The sequence below is a fragment of the Eubalaena glacialis genome, chromosome 1, assembly GCF_028564815.1.
Source record: "Eubalaena glacialis isolate mEubGla1 chromosome 1, mEubGla1.1.hap2.+ XY, whole genome shotgun sequence".
Taxonomy (NCBI): Eukaryota; Metazoa; Chordata; class Mammalia; order Artiodactyla; family Balaenidae; genus Eubalaena; species Eubalaena glacialis.
Window position 1 is genome coordinate 59,119,723 of NC_083716.1, and position 15,109 is coordinate 59,134,831.

General features: G+C 40.6%; 1 protein-coding gene across 1 annotated transcript in view; it reads right to left on the reverse strand.

The window, feature by feature from the left end:
• Window positions 1–15,109, reverse strand: part of LRMDA (leucine rich melanocyte differentiation associated) — a 1,296,919-nt gene that overhangs the window by 341,359 nt on the left and 940,451 nt on the right. The window lies entirely within an intron of this gene.

Genomic DNA, 15,109 nt, shown 5'->3' on the forward strand with positions numbered 1-15,109 from the left:
CCCCAGTTTGGTTAAGCAACTTGCAGAGCAGATAAAACACTTCTGGTTGCTAGATTTGGGCCATGAGATGCCAGTGTGTGACCTTTGGAACAAATGTGACAGTCCTTGAGCTTCTGTGGAGAAGGAAAATAGAGTTCCATTTGCAAAGCTTTCTCTAGGAACTTCAAATTCCTTGGCCCACATATGATTATTTACATCCTTTCTAAGTTACATACCTTTGTGGAAAATGTCTCTATTTTAAAGAATCTAAGATAGCCATGTTGACACAGGAGAAGAAATTAAATTAAGGTAAAGACTGCAGGAAATGCCCATTGTAATAAACCCCTCCTTAGTGATTCTTCAGTGAGAAAATACAGGACCACAGACCTGGGCAGGCTCAGGGGGAACCTCTCCTCACCATGGCCAGCAAGGCAATAAAGGACTCAGCTGCATCCTACCTTTGTAAACTCGCCCGATCTCCTCTCCCCCGTAGTCATGAGGCATCTCCTGCACTGGCTTTTGTGTCTAGCCCTTGACCATTCCAAGCTTGTTCCAGACCCAAGGATTTTGATCTAGCACTTTCCTCTGCTGGAACCTGCCCCATATTCCTCACTTGGCCTAACCCTTTTCCTCCTTCATATATCAGATCAGATGTCACCTTCCCCTGGAGGGTTCCCTAACCATCTTCTTTAAGGGAAGAGGCTCCCTACACCACACTCAGGTACCCGCCAGACATCACCTTATTTTATTCTCTTCACAGCACGTCAGACTCTCTGAAGTCATCTTGTTTACTGTCCATTGTCTGTTGCTGCTGCTAGAAATGGACTCCCGCCTGTCTGGCTTTTCAATAAACTAGGGCCAGCTACCTAATTCGCAGGGGTCACGACAAATAAAATTGTGGAGCTCCTTGTTCAAAAAGCAACAGAAGTTTTCTTTTTCTTTTCCTCTGTGGTCTCAACCTTTCAACGTGTGTTTTTTATTTGCTACTTCATATCATGTTTTGACTGTGGGGACAGTACAGACCCCATCCCCACCCCACCGCAGGTGTCCAGAGTCCTCACCCGGTGACATGGCGTGCAGGGCACGCACATCTAACCCTGACTCTCACCGTGTCTGTGCCCAGGGTCCCTTCAGGGTCGGAGTTAAGGGGAATAGGTGGTCAAGAACCTCTTCCAGGGAGGCCAGGGGGCATGGGAGGATTCTGAGCCTCCAGCACATACCCCACTGTCCTACGGGACTGCACTTAAAAAATACAGATCCAAAGACAAAATTATTAAAAAAATCTCAAAATGGCAACCACAGAACATTAAACCTCAAGCACAGTGTCGATGAGTCCAGTCTTGTCCCCAGGATACTGGGGATACTGCCTGGCATTCGGTAGAGAGTGAAAGAATGCATGAAAGCATAAGCAAGTAAATAAACCAGTAATTCCACAAGCCACTCCTATTTTACCTATCTTGTGGGCAAACTGGCTTGCTTTTCATGAATGAGTAACTCTTTCTTGAGCGCATACCATCCACAAGTCATTATACTGGGACCTCTAAGGACACGAGAAGATAAATCAGGAGCAGGCTCCTTAATCAAATCTGCAATCCAGTAGTAGAGCTAAGATAATGCCCACAAACAACTCCTCTATGAGGTAAAAAATGGAAAGTGACCCAAGGTACAGAACGATGGCAGTTCAGAGATCTACATAGCTTCAGGGATCACAAAGGTTTTATGAAAGAGGTGGCATTTGAGTGGGTCTTTTAAAAAGATATGGGATTTAGTCATAAAGAGAACCCAGAAAATGATCACAATGTCAGCAGAGGGTAAAAGGTAGAAAGCCGGAATTATGTACAGAACAGAGCTCATGGTTCTCAAGAAGGAGGGTCAGGAAGTAGCTTGGATAGGTAGTTCAGGACCAAATACAGAGAATCCTGGAGCCATTTAGTATTTGTGAGCAGAGAATTGACATCATCAGGTGGTAATGCCCTGGTATAATAGTTATCTTTTACTGTGTAACAAATTACCACAAAGCTTCTAACAACACATATTTATTGCCTCACAGTTTCTGTGAGTCAGGAATATGGTTACACCTTAGCTGGGTCCTCCTTTCTGCTTCAGGTATCTCACAAGGTTGCCCTCAAGGTATGAGCAGGGCTGGGGTCTCATCTGAGGCTCAACTGGGGAAGCTTCCAAGCTCACACGGTTGTTGGCAGGAGGCAATTCCTTGTAGATGGAGGGCCACAGCTCCTCACTGTTGACCAGAGGCCACCCCCCAGCTGCTTGCGATGTAGGTCTCTCTAGCATGGCATCTTGCTTCATCAAGGCAAGAGAGTCCTCCAGGAAGTCAGAAGTCACAGTCTTAGGTAGCCTAGTCATGGGAGTGACAGCCCATCAACATTTCCATAATCCATTGGTTACAAGCATGTCACAGACCGGGCCCACAAACAAGGTGAGGGAATTTCACAAGAAGTGGGAATACTGGGAAACTGGTATCATCAGGGCCATCTGAGAAGTTGCCTGCCATCCTGGGGTAGAACAGAATGAACTGCTGCAGAGACCAAAGGTGAAGAAACCATCTAAGAGGCTATTACACAGGCCAGGAGGGAAAGAATTAGACCCAAAGAGAAAGGAGTAACTTTAAGGAGAATGGGTATTTTCAAGGGCATTTTCAGGGGTAGAATTCACAGCCCACAGGTCTTGGCAATGATTTCTAGGTGGGTGGTAAGGGAGAGGAAGAAAGTAAAAGAAGACGCCAAGGTTTTGAACTCAAATTAGAATTAGAGGAATAGTTAACATAAAGAGAAAATAGAGGCGGAGAGACCAGTTGTGTTTGTCCTGGTGGGAAAACAGGGAACGTATTGAAGTGAGCTTCTAGAACACCATCCAAGGTGAGCATATACTTGGAAGTGCTGAATTTCAAGAAAGCTACTGAAGCTGTAAATCTATATTTGAGAGTCACCTGCACACAGGTGACAGCTGATGGCATGCGAATGGATGAAGAGGATGGAGCAATCTCGAACTATTTCTTCAGCTTGGAATGAGGGATACCTGGCAACTCAGCTCCTCTTGTCTGAATTTCAGCCTTACTTCCAGGCTGGAGTCCGGAAGGGCCTTAAGAGAACCTCCAAGTCAAAACAAAAACTTGACTGTGTCTGTGAAGTCTGCCAAGAGCCAACTGATTGGACCACCGGTCTCGCCAGGAGTTTTCCAGAGGCAGAGAGAATTCTAGCTCCAGGCAAAAGGTCCCAACAAACACACATATCTACACTGACTTGTAAGTAATAATGATAAGAAGAATAATTTTACACTGCTTCTTAGTATTTTCAAATCACCTATATTATGAATTGAACCTCAGGACCAGCTATTTCATTTTGCAGATGAGAAAACTGAGGCTTGCCCTAGGTTATACAGACAGCATTTAAGACTGGAATCTTTGCTTCCTGAATCCTCACCCAGTGCTTACTTCTTTCCACCATACAAAATCCATGACCTAGAACATGAGTCTAAGATGGATTCGCCCAGCTTTTCATGTACAAAGTCAAGGACACATTTCATTTAATACAAGCAACAGTGTGCACACATACCCCATAGCTCCCAGAGATTAATTAAATTTGGAAGCCCTGAAGACCCAAAATCTCCAAGTAAAGAAATGATCTTGGAATACTGAATTAGATGGGAATAAGAAAACCCTGGTCTTTGTAGAGAAACTCTCCTCTTGTGGGAAACTCAAGTTTAAGGTTAAAGAACCTCAGCTGGCTTCTTGGTTGCAGTTATCTAGTGAGGAGCTGAGCAAACTTTCAAGCCAGACCAAAAATCCAAGGCATTCCCCATTGCCAATCCATATCACAATCAATGTTGATTGAATGTCTGAATGTAATTTGAATGAAAAGCATTTCAAAGCACAAAAGTTCTGTTCCCAATAAGTTTAGCCTATACAATCAAATGCATTCTTTCTGGTCCAATCAGCAGAGACTTGGCAGAATAAAGGTCTTTGGTATGAGCAAAAAAATCCAAGCTTAAATCTTACAATTGCCCCTTTGAGGGTCGTTGACTCGGCAAGTTTTACAGCGGTGTACTGAAATGAATACTGCCTCTATGCAAAGCAACAGGAGGTCACATTATAATTAGAATGCAATCAGTGGAATTGGTTATGGCTTGGTTTTCTTCCTGAAATGACAATCTACGCCACATCTGCCATTACATTAATATTTTCCGCATTACTAGAAGAACAGAGGGAGGGGTTGGGTGGAGGGGAATCTAGTGTCTTTTCACTGAGCAACTGATAGAGTTGTCTTTAGCTAGAAGTCCACATGAGCTAATCAAGGCCCTTGCAGTTCACCTTTAAAATACCCAAACCATCTGGCAGGCTGGCCCATGATAAATCTCAATGATAAATGTCTCCATTTTGATGTTACAAAGGAACCGCAGACCTGCTCAGTTTTGGCACAGTTGAAAACATCCTGGCAATGGCAGAATAGAACTCAGATGTCCCAAAATAGAGAAGTAAATCATTTTGACCTGAGGGGCATAATATATTTAAAGAAAACCTGATTGTAATAAAAAGGTTGGACTCATCACAGTTTCTGTTATAGGAGTGGTGATATATTTTTTTGGAATACTCTCCGGTTTAGTGAAAACTTTAGCATGTACAATTTAAAAGTCTTCATTCTTTTTTTCCCCCTCCCTTCTTTTTGTGAGTCTTCGGACAGCTCTCTCTGCTATTTGTGAACTACAACAGTCTCCCCTCTCTGGTTCTCAGACATCCTGCAGGGCAACTGTTGAGGCGAGCACGCCTTCAGAATGATTAATCCGTTTGCCTTTCAGAGGTCTGTTTTGCTGGGCCCATGGCCACTGCCAAGAAAGGACACACTGTGACCACCAGAACCAGGAAGCAAAGGCACAGCCTCTAAACTCAAGGTTAGCCTGGACCTGCTGCTGAGAGGGAGTCGTAAAATAAATTATGCTGTGTGGCTTGGGAAGGTAGACTTTATGTCAAGCCAAACTTCAGAAACAGTTTATGGAGTGGTCAGTTGGCCTTATTTATTTCATCTTTCCCCCACAAACTTACAAAATTAAACAAATATGAATATGGAGTGTCAAGGGCAAGGTACTAAGACTCCCAATGCTAGCAGCCCCTGTCCCTCTTCCCTGGCTGGACACACAACTCCACCACCTTCACTGGATCTGAAGCTCAGCATGAAGGATCCCAGCCTAAGAGAGGGGGGTGGCCAATAAAAACAGGGGCTCCATTGACTTCAGGTCTCCCGGGGAGCTGCCTGGGACCCTGTGACCGCTGAGTAAAGCACTCTGGTCTGATTGGTTTCAATAGCTTGACCAATTCCCTCCACTGCTGCCTGGGTCACTTTCTGGTGACTAATGGGAAAGACAGATTTCCCATCGGCTCCCTGAGAGACGGTTTGATAAAATGATTTTTCTCACACACCCAAAAGGGGAACCAGAAGTAAGCATGGGAGGTGATGTGTCTCCAATGAAAGAGATTTCAGTCTTGCCCTCTTGATGTCCAGACAAGTTGGGAAAAAAGAGGCGGCCCATCTCTGTCTCCAGGGGCACTTTCCCTGGGTAAAGTAGAGTTGTGTGGAGTCACGGAGGCCACTTTAAAACTCATGGGGGCCTGGAGCAGAGAGAGTCTGCTATGACTCAGGCTCTCTGAGAAATGAGTGCAAATAAATTTGAGGCAACTATTTTCAATAAAACTTTAAAATATATACATACTGACAGTCCACGTGGAGGGGAAAAGACACAATAATTTATCAGCTGTTGGCAACTCAACTGGAGACAACTTAGCCCATACCTTCTTGTCTGCCCTGGGCCAAACAACACACATCTAGTTATTTGACTGTCTTCTCATAAGTCAGGTCTAGAGGTGCAGAGAGGAAACACCCACTGGATCATTGGCATCCCCAGCTCTTTAATCATTCCTTTGGCTCTCGCCCGAATCCCCTCCAGGTCACTGACATCTTGCTGGTTCAGAAGTGTTTAGAAAAAAGCACGATATTTCATCTGACATTCTTGAAGGTTCAGTGGGGGAGTAGAAAAGGGTGGGATGGAGTTCCTTACTCTACTGGGTAAGAGACTGCATCTGAACAGCTACAGCTGAAAGAATTGCACTGTCACTTTCCTCCCCTACCATATGGTCTCTCCCTCTCATATCTGATTTATGACTCTCGATTACCGCAGATCCTTTGGCTAGGCTGCTTTCCAAATGTCTTCCTACTGCTGAATGTTTGGGTGCCAATATCTCCCCAGGGAAAAGCAGAGACAAAGAATAATGGTGTCCTTACTTCTGCTCCCCACCGTTGCCCCGCCATGCAGTGGTTCTGGTTTTGTTTGAATTATCTGGAACAGGAAACCCAAACTGATTCTGTTTCCTTATCTAATCTTTAAAGCAAGACAAGTTGGGATTACATTTGCCTGAAAAGCAGGTCGATTGAGTAAAAAAATACTCAGAAGCCATATATCTAGCGGTGCTCTTGTTTTGTATATTCACAGCCATACTATTCTCCAGTGGTTCCCCCACAAAAGGCTAACAATCAATTAGGAAGAAGGATACAAATTGGAGGACCTGTTAATCAAGTCATAAGGAGTGTGGAATGCCCTCTTTTTCTAGCTCTTCAAACGTGACAGCTTTCAGAATCCTCTTCAACCAGAAATGCCCATGAGTTTCAGGGGAAGAAACAACTGACTCATCAACCCAATCTACCAACTGAGTTCTAATTTTCTCTTTTCACAAAGAATTTTTTGTATTAGGCAGCCCACAAAATACAATAAAAATAAAATGCTGTTGGTGCTATTCTTGAATGATGCTCTTACAGTTCTGTGGTTTATATTTTATTCCCACCAGTTCCATTAAACATCATCTTTTCACACTGTTTTAGGAATAAGATTCCTTGATTGCCTGTAAGTGTTGGAAAACACTCATTCATTCATGTGATAAGTAATTGTTGTTTACCAGGCACTAAACTAGATTTAGACCTACAAATAGTTTTCAAAGAATTTGACAATCTAGCTAGAATAATCTAATGTAAGTCTTAGAACAAGTGGCAAAAATATGGGAATATGATCTGAACACACACCAGAGAAAAGGAAAGAAAAAGAACATAAAAGCAAAAGAGCACAAATGACTAACTCACGTGGTATGGAAGCAGCGCACTTTTGGGGATCAATTAAAATGTACTCATTAGCAACTATTGTGAGTGTTATAAGGTGACAACATTTGTGGCAGAGAGGTGAAGCCAAAGCTGCCCTCCAATGAGCCAAGTCTGCATTTCATTTCCACCCTGATCACCCATGTTGAATGGGCAGAGGGGCAATGACCACATTCGTCCGCTAAAGAAACTACAGGAGAAGTTCCGGCTGAGATAGATGAGCTGTGAATCCAAAGATGCATATTACACTTTCTAAAAAAGCAGCAATAACAAGGCAATTATGAGAGCCAGTCAAGGATACAGTGAGGTGGCATAATTGAGCGGGAGTGCTGAAGGTTTGGAGCTGATCATGGACTAGACACACGGTTTCATTCATTCATTCATTCAGGTTGGTCGCACTTCACCCCAGAGGGATTGCACTTGCTTGCTCCTCCTGTAGTTATCTTCTGCGGTGCTTTATTTAACCTCAGTGACGTGGATCTATTCCCCTTTTCAAGGTCAGAAGGACGTGCCCCTACTTCTAAACTCTCCACTGAAACTCTCTCTTTCAGTGGAGAGTTTAGAAGTAGCATGACTGGAACTCAAAAACCCACTTCTCTTCTTCGATTTGCTCTCTTTCTGGGAATTAAGCCCAAAAGAAGGCAGAAAAGAGATGAATCGCATCTCTTTCATTGTTTGATTGGAATTTTACTTTATTTTATATGCCGTGCGGGTAGTGCCTAACACCTCTCAGGAAATGACAATGGGAGAAAGAAAGCCCTTGGGGACATTAGGCCTTCAAGCCCTTCCAGTGATTAATACATGCCTCGGCACACTCTCACCCAACCAATTACTAAATACAACAAGAGAGCAGATTAAGATTAACAACGACACCCTCCCTTCCTAAAATTAATAATAATAACAGTAGCGGAGGAGGTGGGGTGGTGATAGTAGTGGTGGTGGTAAACCTCCTTTTAGTTTGTTGTGAAGAGTTACACATGCCTCTTCCATGCTTGGTCAAAAACACCAGTCTCTTTCCTGGAATATCCTTTCACAGTTGTCCACGATAAAGCTGGGTGAGCTGACTCAGAACTAACACAAGGTCTTCATCCAAGAAGCCCCAACTAGCTGTCATCCAACCCCAGTGTAAATAAACCAAAGCAAGATTCTCAAACCTTAGACAGAATACACATTCGCCTCCAACACGATGTCTATGAAGAATCTTCGTAAGGTCGATTTTCATCTTTGTGGAACACTTTTTTAATGGCTGACAAAATAGGATTGTCCATGAAAAACAGAAGAATCTTGTCCTTTGCAGAGAGATGAGAGTGATCCAAGACATTTGGGTTCTTAGGTTCTACTTGCCTGCTTTCCTTCAGCTCTCCAAAGGCAGATCCTCAGAGGATGGATTGGAATCTCCCAATGGCCTGGAACTTTGTCTCCTTGAGTGTCCACATCTACAAGTGGCATTTTTTAAAGTTCAGTTTCTGAGAATGCCTTTTTAAATTAAAATAAAATATCGCGTCCTTGCTGTTGCATCACACCCAGTAACACCCTATTAATTCTGGCTGTGTTGGGCTCTAAATGGCAATTCTAAGGAGGGTATGGCCTGTGCGATCTTCTGTCCCAGAAAATTCGGGAGTCATCATCTAGGACAAGTCTGTTACCTTGACCTAAAGAGTCTTCCAATTTCTCAACCATAAAATGGGGTAGTTAAGGTTGCCTTTTCTTTTCTACTGTGAGTGAAGATGGGATATCAAAACAATATTGGAGACCAAGCTATATGAACCAGATATATTAATACAAGTCATCACCAGAATCGGCTGTTAAATATACTAAACAATCAACTGAGTTTGCTCCTAACTTATCATCAATATTACTAGAGTTCCTTGTCAATACTCCAACTGTCAACAATGAAACATCATTCTGACGTAAGACTAACTTTAATAACCGAGATGATGGAGAAAAATTTTTTTTAAAATATCATTTGTGTCAAAGTACCAAGACTTGGTGGTGGTATAGACTCTATAAACCCACAGATGGAATTTGCAAAGATCTCAAATCAGACCAAGAGCATTTATTCTGAAGAAAATATTTTATTACCTGACCTCCTTCCTATTCACATGAAAAGCTTCTTACAACCATATAAGCTTAGGCTCCATGAAAGACAGGAGAGCGATGAGAATAGGAGCTGGGCTGATCCCAAGGCTTTAATTATTTGGATTAAAGAAAGAAGACTGGACCGCATGAATAGCTTTCTGGTTGTTTTATTCCATGCTGAATAAGGTCACCAAGGGAGAATAATTTTCACTACCAAAAATTAGCCTAAACCTTAGTTTAATTTGCATGGCTTTCCACCCTAAGTGTGGATCCTGTCAAGCATAAACTATATTTACCAGACATAATGGATCTTGGCAGGTCAGAAAATTGCAGTTTGGTCTCTATTACACATAAACCACCAATGGAGAAAATGCTACCAGGATTGCCAGTAAAATACATAGTAGGATATCCTTACTTATCCTGCAGGCAGAAACACTGACATCACTTCTGGTCTCCCACAAAGCAGAGGAAGAAGGAAAGAAATTTAAAGTCTCATCAGCTTCTAGTAAAACTGTAGGAGGCTCATCATGGAGAGGGTGGCGTATGACCAGACTCTTTGTCTGCAGTTAATAGCACTCAAGGAGCAAGTGAACAACCACCTTCTCTGGAATAAGCTTAAGTTGCTGTAGTGAAAGAAGAATGCTCCTTCCCAGACCCCTAGCTTCCTGAAATTCTGGGGGTGGTATGACATTCTGCCAATATGCATCTCCAGTACAGATGACCTCTACAGGATACTGTTTAGGGGTTTTATTCCTCTTCATAGTTGGCAATTTGTGGATAACTTTATCAAAGAATGGAGTCACTGCAGAGAAAAAGCGTTTCCTTTGGATTGTAACTTCTTGGATTCTAAGACCATCATATGTCAAAAATTCCTAAATGTCTTTCTCTAGAGCCAAGAATACTAACTCTCCAAAGGAATATACAAATAGGCCCTAAAATGGAACTCATCACCTCTTCTGAACTGCTTTCATATCTCCTGAAAATCTTTTCCGTGTTGGTACATGCCAGTGAATGGTACTACCATCCAGGGGTAGCATAAAAAGACTTAACAATTAGTGGGCAGGGGGCCTGACCAATCAGAATGGACACTGGCCACTGAGTTGAAGCAGGATCCTAGAGTCAAGAATGTGCCTGACTTCCCAGGCTAACTCACAAACACTTCTGATTTAGCTTCAACCTTGTTGACTGGAACAACAGTCAACTTGGGCTTGGAGTCCGGAACACCATATAAGTCCAACGGCCCTTAGGCTGTGATACCATGAGGAAGCTACAAGATGTAGGTACTTCAGTCAGAAACCCTGGTCTGTGGGGTCCTCCAAGTCCAGGCACGGCCATATGGGTGTATGAGCATAAGCATTCAAATAATTCCAATATCCAGGCAATTCATCCCCAGCATTCAAATCTTCCCAGCTAAGGCTGCAAACATCGTGGGGGAGAGAAAAACTATCCCCTTATCCTGTCTGAATCCCTAAGCCACAGAATCCATGGATCATAATAAAATGGCTGTTCAGTCCCTAAAGTTTTGGTGTAATTTGTTATGTAGCAATAGAAACTAGAACAGCTATATAAGTGGTTTGTATTTACTTGGTCGTCATCATTATCATCATTATTCTCATTATATTATTATAGCACTTAGTAAAATACTTATACCATAAATGTCTACTTACCTATCTGTAGCCCTCATTACATTCTGTAAGCTCTGTGTTTCAGGGTCTGGCACAGTACCAGACTCACAATATACACTAAATTTTTTGTTCAAAGAACTAATGAACTCCTTCAAACCAACTAGATCTCCAGTGCTCTGACACACAGTCTGCCTATCAGTGAAACAAACAAGATGACAGAATAATGACATTTAGCCCAACCTTAAAAATCACTCATAGTCTGTCTTACCACACAGTGAGAACCACTGCTGATATTTTAGAGAACTTCCTCCAAGTCTTGGGTGTGTTCATTAAATTGAGATGTTCTATTGAGTTTTCATACTTTGTTCCTACCTATAATACCATAAGCATAATTTCATATTATTCTTTAAAAACTTAATATGCTATCATCTGAATATAGCACACTTTTAACCATTTCACCTATTGTTAGATATTTAGGGTGTTTTCAATTTTCCTTAATATAAACAATGAAGGATTACTTTCAACATCATACTTAATGGTGAGAAACTCAAACTTTCCCACTAACATGAAATATAAGGCAAGGATGTCCCTTCTCACCACTCCTTTTCAACATCTTACTGGAAGTCCTTACTAACAGAATAAGGCAAAAAAAGGAAATAAAATGTATAAGATTAGGATGAGAAATATACAATTATCTTTGTTCATAGATGCCATGATAGTTTATGTAGAAACTCTTAGAGAATCAACAACAAAAAAAACTCCTGGAACTAATAAGCAATCATAGCAAGGTTGCAGGATACAAGGTTAATATACAGAAGTCCATTGTTTTCCTATATACCAAAAATGAACAAATAGAATTTGAAGTTAAAAACAATACCACAGGGAATATAGCCAATATTTTATAATAACTTTAAATGGAGCATAGCCTATAAAATATTGAATCACTATGTTGTTTACCTGAAATATAATATTGTAAATCAACTATGCGTCAATTAAAAAACACACACACACACAATACCATTTACATTAGCACTCAGTAAATGAAATACTTAGGTGTAAATTCTACAAAATATGTACAAAATCTATACGAAGAAAACTACAAATCTCTGATGAATGAAATCAAAGAGGAGCTAAATAACTGGAGAGCTATTCCATGTTCATGGATAGGAAGATTCATTATTGTCAAGATGTCAATTCTTCCCAACTTGATCTGGAGATTCAGTGCAATTCCAATCAAAATCCCAGTAAGTTACGCAAGTTATCTTGTGGATATCAACAAAATGATTCTGAATTTTATATGGAGAATCAAAAGACCCAGAAGAGCCAACACACTACTGAAGAACAACAAAGTTGGAGGACTGACACTGTTCAACTTCAAGACTTCTTATAAAGCTATAGTAATCAAGACAATATAGTAAATATTTCATATTTACAATAAAAACTACAAAATTTATTTTCAGAAGTATTGAAATATCTTCTGTAAGGAAGAAATAAGAAAGATAGTATGATCATACTCTAATATTCAACAAGGATTACTATTTTTAACTCCAAATATTTTTTATTTACAAATATTTCATTGCTAGTAAGTTTGAATTTTCTGTGTTCAACTGCACATCTAACATTGCCTAGTTAACTCTTTAATCCATTTTTGTCTGCAGGATTTTTTGGTAGAACTTGTAAAAGCTCTTCCTACTCTAAGGGGATTAAATCTTTAATTATAGTTTTACATATTATATCCTAGCTTGCTGTTTGTCTTACTTTCGCTTATAACGTTATAGATATAGAAAAAACACATTTTTATCTTACAAAATATACGAATAATTTATTTTATGGAAGTTTGATACTGCTTTAACATTTTTGACAAATTAGGACATTGACCCTATACACAGTCTATCCCAAATCTCAGATATGGAGTGTCAGATAGTATTAATTAAACCATCCTGTCTTCTTACAAGTATTAAGACATGTTCCTCCACCAAGATCAAGGCTGCCAAAGGAAACTGAATAGAAACTACATTTTATCTTCTGAGAAACTATTCCTAGGGTAGCCAATGTAAAAGCATCCATTTATAGATCTCTGTAATCACATGTTTTATTTAGTCTAAAAATCTTCCCAGTATAGAAGATGGACCCATTAGTGAATATTACCTTAAAATGGGTGAGCAGCATTGGCAACTTGTAAGTGTGGGGTCACAGGGTCTCAATATTTTCCTTAACAGAATTACTAGCTTTGGCCCTGAAGATCATTCATTCATATATGCTTTTTCAATAAGCATTTATTGAGCATTCACTTTGTAACCCAACTAAGGCCGAGAACATAAAGGAGAATAACATAGAGTCTCTATCCTTAAGACGACCCTAAACTTGTTGAGTTTAGAGGAGGTTAACAAATAAACAAACACTTGTTTCAACAATAGGAAGAGATAACAAATTGATAAAATCATTCAAAATAATTTTCACGTCGCTGACCAAACTGGAAGAATTTTCCCATTTGAGAGTTCTAATTAAGTGTCCACAGTCCCTCTAGATTTTGTCTCCTTTGTTTGGAGTTCTTTTGTTGCACTCTTGCTGGAGTAAAATTCACCAGAGACAGGAAGAGTCAGCTAAGGTTCACTGGTAGCACCAAGAATTTACTGAGCACTTTCCATGGGCCCTCTGGAGACATTAAAAAGTATAAGGCATGGTTCCTGCTCAATTCTAGCTTAAAGTCAATGGAGGAAAATGAAATGTATACACATTAAGCAATTTTAATAAAAGGCAAATGAACGGAGAAGGAAATGAGTGTTATAGAGAGACAAAGGAGAGAGAGTCCACTTTAGGCAATGAGGGTAAGATAGGATATGAAAGAGACCAGGAAACTCAATGGAAAGAAGACCGTGGGGGGCGTTTTTAGAGACACTGACATAAAATCTCCTCTTGGCTCGAGTAGTCTTTGGATATCTAAGTACACATTTATTGTCTGAATAGTGGTCGATGTACCAGAGTTTAGAGGTAGTAGGCGTTTCTGAGGATATTTAGTTCAACCTATTTATTTAAGTTTGTTTGTTTATTTATTTATTTATATTGATGTAGAGTTGATTTACAACATTTTGTTAGTTTCTGGTGGACAGCAAAGTGATTCCTTTATACATACATATATATCTAGTTTTTCCAGATTCTTTTCCCTTCTAGGTTATTACCAAATATTGTGTAGAGTTCCCTGTGCTATACAGCAGGACCTTGTTGGTTATCTATTTTATATATAGTAGTGTGTATATGTTAATCTAAAAACTTAGGCCAAAGAGAAGCAGCCACATGCACCCCAAGAGGGCATGTTATTGGAACCAAGACACAAGCCCGCTACTCTACACTCCGCCCGTCTTTTCCCCTACTACTAGAATTAGAAAAGCTAGAATAATTGAGTTCAGAGATTACAAACAGACCATTCACACTAGAAATTCTACCTCCTTTCAGTCTAAGACCCCTTCTGAAAGTATCATACCTTTTGGGGGCTTCTAGGCTGCACTCGTGCGGTGAAGCATTCAGTAAAAACCACTATGAACAGTATTGTATAAATTGGTTGATATTTACTTTTAGAGTTCCCTTAGAATGTTTAAGGAGCACCAAATGAAATACAGTACACTCAATTGCTACATAAAAGTAAAAGCAAAATAAAATTTTCAGGTAAAGCAGAGCCATAAATATAGGCATTTAAGCTCCTCTCCTCAGGCAACTGAAAGCCAATTCCACATTTCCTCTTACTTGCTGACAGCCTCTCGGGCATTCAAATAGGAAAGAGTTGAAAACCAGGATTTCCGGTCCAATCTAATACTGGACAACACTTAATGGCTTAAGTAGATTAATAATAGTCGTGCTATTGGAATTTTGGCTTTCACCGCCTTTCACCGTAAGCTTTGCCTGTACTTGATCTACAGGGAGGCTGAAGGCTAAAGAGTCTTTTACCAGACCTGCTCTCATTCAGCACCCCATCTGGAACTGACAAGGCAATTTCGATACCAATCAATCCGTGAGAATTTATTGACTGCTACCACATTCCCCACAGTACCTATGATACTGGCAGAGACTTAGAAGAATCGTTAAGCCTGTTCACTTTCTCAAAGAAGTTACAATTGAGTTAGGTTTTTAATATTAACATACATAGAACAAATATAGATCCAAAAAAAATCATGGTCAGTAGAAAGCTCTCAATTTTAGAGGACTCATACTGTACAGGCTAAAAGGTAGAGCTCTAGGGAAGCAATGAGAGCTAATGGGGCTATGGAGCCCACAGTG